The sequence below is a fragment of the Corvus brachyrhynchos genome, unplaced genomic scaffold (assembly GCF_000691975.1).
Source record: "Corvus brachyrhynchos isolate BGI_N302 unplaced genomic scaffold, ASM69197v1 scaffold3, whole genome shotgun sequence".
Taxonomy (NCBI): domain Eukaryota; kingdom Metazoa; phylum Chordata; class Aves; order Passeriformes; family Corvidae; genus Corvus; species Corvus brachyrhynchos.
In genome coordinates this window covers 226,315-230,660 of record NW_008237619.1, presented here as the reverse complement: position 1 = coordinate 230,660, position 4,346 = coordinate 226,315, and positions in this window count along the sequence as shown.

Sequence of the window (4,346 nt, the reverse complement as noted above, 5' to 3'; positions counted from 1 at the left end):
TTGCCTGACAAATAATTAGAAGATTTTTTTTTTTTTACCCTTTGGACTGCCCTGAGTTTGCTCATGATAACTTTCTCCATCTACTTTCTCCATCTAACGAGGGTACAGGACCAACCTCTTAATTCACCAGATACACTACAAGAAAGCAAAAGCTGCATTAGGTTTTGTTACTATCCTGGTCATGTGAGTCCAGGCCATGCAGTTTGTCGATGCTTCTATGCTTTTAGACTGTGCATTACAGTCATCTAAAATGAGTCATCCAACCCAAAATTTATTCATTTTTTCACAGGAATTGCATGCTACATGATAGAGAATTACAGTGAGGCAAGACACAGTGGAGCAACAAAGGATCCAGCTGAAGAGGCTGCTAGCTCTACAACAAGGACTCTGGTTGAAAACTGGGAGCAAGAGCACCAAATCAGAGCATGTAGCTAACAAAAATTTAGAGGCTTTGTAAATCAGAGAAGCCCAGTTCACGGGTAAAAAACATCAAGAATTCCTACAGGCACCAGTTTAAACCTTTTGCTCAAAATAGTTGGACAGTGAGGACATTTTTAAAGCTTTCAATGGCTACCTCAGAAAGCTTCTTCACTCAGCAATAGACATTTATTGGTGCAAAGCTGCAGGGTTTGCCTCTTTCCCATTCTGGCTGTAAGACACCACCTTCACCTCTATGCCTACAAGCAATTAATTAGACAGCTGGTGTGTGGATGGTACTCATCACATGGGAGGGGAGCTGGTATACACAAGGTTTGGGGTGTGAGTCAGCAGGCTGGCTGTCTTATGCTTGCTCCATGGGCAAGGAGACAGCGTTTCCAGGCTGAGTCAGGGAAGACAGGCTCCAATGTGTGTGTGTCCCAGTCAGGGTTCTGTGCCACAGAGGATATTGGATGCAAACCTTTCCCAAGCAGAAGAAGTCTCTGAAAGTACAGTGCACCACAGGCTCTGGGTCACTCTGAACTAACTCCTTTGTTACTAAGTAGCAGCTGTATTTTAGAAATGCAGAAAAAGAAGTACTGGCAGAATAGCTGCAAGATGGTGTAAAGGTATCAAATGTTAAGGCAGGAGGCAATTAAAGGCAATTAAACCAAAATCTGAGGTTTCAAGCTGACTATCAGTGTGCTGCTGGAAATGCCAGGAAAGGTCGTTCTCCCTCCCAGGGAGCCCTGACTGCAGCTTTGTAGAGAATGACAGAAGTGTAGAAGAAAACACTGAGGCTGATTTGCAGTTCCCAAGACGTCCCAGCTAACTGATGATCCACAATTTTGCCTTGTACTGATGCCATAATGATTTTTTGCCTTTTCTTTTACACCCCTGTTATACCTTTTTACAACTTCTGTATTCTTAGTGCTTCTTGCCTACATTCTTAGACTTGTTTGTCCAGCTAAGAAACTAAACATTTTAGAAGCTTTGTAGGTAGGGGTTAGTGTGCCCCAGACCACAAGGTCCTCTCCAGAACACGTTCTGTAAACTAAGATAGAACCATCCAGGGGAAGGTTCCGGAAAGGATCAGCCCCCCCCTTGGGGTGATTGGCTAAAATCCTAAAAGATCCATTGTCAAAATATTTTTCTACTATACCATAAACAAGATTTTTCAAGGTTGCAGGTGGCTTGGTTGTTTCCATACTCTGCTACCTCTTCTGTGAGAGAGAAAAGTCTCTCACGGACTTAGAAAATAGCAAGAAAATCCTCGCTAGCAGCATTTTTGTATCTACAATTCCCCCTTTTTGTTTGATAAGGTAACAACTCCACTATTAATCCTAAATAGAAATTTACATCAGTTATTAATTCTAAATGTGTCCTTAAGGCTTTAACTATCTGACTCCATAACAAGAAATTTAAAGTTCAGTCTCTGCTTGTGGAGGGACCATCCCGGTCTCTGCTTGTGGAAGGACCATCTGCCTGATGGTTGACATCCTGGTCATCATCAGAAGAATCATTAGGCTGATGATCTACATTCTGGTCGCCATTTGGATGGTTGGCGTTCTGGTCATCATTTGGAGGTTGCCTGTTCTACCTCTGGTGCAGGTCAGGGCGAATACATTTTGCAGGTAGCCATCCTACCCCAGTGGGTGTGGAAATGCAAGCATACCCACGACCCCAAACGATAAGCTCATGCGAGCCTTCCCACTGGTTAGTAAGTAAATTCCATACCCAGACTTTTGCCTGGGGCAGTTGTGTCTCACCTGAGGACTGCAATGAGAGAAAATGATTCAGAATAGCAAGATTATTTGAATTTTGTGGTACTGTAAGGTGATTGATTGTATATGAAGCTCCGTGCATTCCCCCTTTTTGTTTTTCCAAAACACGCTTCAAAGTACCATGAACATGTTCCACAATGGCTTGGCCAGTAGGATAATGTGGGACACCAAAGGTATGGTCTACACCCCAGAGGTGCAAGAACTGCCGTATCTTCTCCGAGGCGTAGGCAGGACCATTAACGGTCTTCACAATAGCTGGCATGCCCAGGACCGAGAAAGCCGATTTCCAATGGGCAATGACATCATGGCCCTTCTCTCCAGTGTGAGCAGAAGCCCACACAGCTGAGGAGAAAGTGTCAATAGACACACGCACATATTTAAGCTGACCAAATTCAGGGATGTGTGTTATATCTCTTTGCCAAATCTGCAAGGCTTTTAGCCCTCTGGGGTTTACCCCTGGTGGCAAAGGCGCAGCAAGTCCGTGACAGTCAGCACAAGCGCTGACAATGTCATGTGCTTCGGTTGGCGTTAAATGAAACTGCTTCTGCAGGGTATGTGCACTTTGATGGAAGAAACCGTGTGATGCCTTGACTTGTGCAATTTTGTCAGGCTGAGGCCCTACCCTTGCAGGGTTGGCCAGCCTGTCAGCCCTGGCATTGCCTTCTCTAGGGTGGCTGAGTAGAGCTGTGCCTGTACCTGTGCCACTCTCTGGGGGAGCGACTGCATCGGAGAGCAATTCCCCCTCCTTGCACCCCGGTGGAAATTTCCTGACAAAGGCCAACCATCGCCATGAGTCAGACATCTACAATAGTCCGAGCAGTGCCCTGGTCTGCCACACCTCTTGCACTGGGGGATTGGTGTGTTCTCTTTTTGTCTCGGCTTAGGCTGTTTCTGTTTCTTCACCTGTTTTGGTTGCTTTGGTTCACAGCCAGAAGATGCACGAACAGGCTGCAGAAACGCAGCCAAAGCAGACCTTTTCTGGGTCCCAGATCCCACCTTAGAGCAGGCCTCGACCATGTCTGTTACCTCAGGTTCTCCTGGCAAAGCATCTATGATTTTTCTGCCCTCCTCGTTCGCATTATCTCTCACTAACTGCCTTAACAACAAGAGCCTTAATCCGTTATCGTCAACCTGCTTCTTGAGAGAAGCAGTGACTTTCTCTACAAAAGAAAGGAATGACTCTGATCTCCCTTGAATTATTTCAGTATATTGCTTTCTAGGAGCAGACAGCTCTATGGTTTTCAACAGGGCAGCCATGCCGACCTGTTGAGCTTGCTGCAGGATGCTAGAGGGAAAGGTACCCTAGATACTGGGATCAGAGAAGGGACCAGTCCCCGTAAGAGCATCCGTTCCCACTGCAAGTCTAGGATCGTCAGCAGGGAGCTGCATATTCCCTAATGCAGCCTTGTCAGCCAGCTTTCTCCAGGTATTCTTGAAAAGTGCACACTGTACGGGTTGAAATATGATTTGACCTAAGTGTTTGATATCAAATGGAGAAAGCAAATCTGTATTTATCACCCTTATTATCTGCATAACCTCAGCAGAACCAAGCCCATGTTGTGCAGCCTTGGATTGCAGATCCTGGGCAACCTTCCAAGCAATCACCTCATGCTTATCATGCTTGCCTGAATTTGGGAGAGCCTTATACACTGGGAAAGCTTGGATCTCCCCTTTGAGGGAGTCATTACCATCCTGAACTACTGGCACAGCCTGTGGATGAAGTGTAACAGCTTCCCAAGTACTCTCAGGATCCTCAACTCTGCTTGGCATCCTCAGTGTTTCCAATAAATCCCAATCACCGTCCTCCAGAGCCCGCATCTTAAGTGACTCCCAGAAACGGTTGTAGTGTCTCAGATGCAGTGTCACAGTGCAGTCTGGGAAGGTCCAGGGGCGAGACTGGAGCAGCCTTTTCTTTTGCCTCCTGGCTACAGCGGCTTTACGCCCTGGGGCCAATGCCTCCTCTGCCTCACTTCCCGATGATGAATCGCCAGGCATGAGCAGCTTTGAGGAGCCGTGAATGAAGAAAGGTGGGCGGGGAAGAATTGACCGACCAGAAGAAGAACTGACAGCAGAGGCTGCAGTCGGCTGTGCAGGGGTTTTAACCGCAGCTGCTGTCGGGGATGCAATCTCGGGCAGTTTCTACCA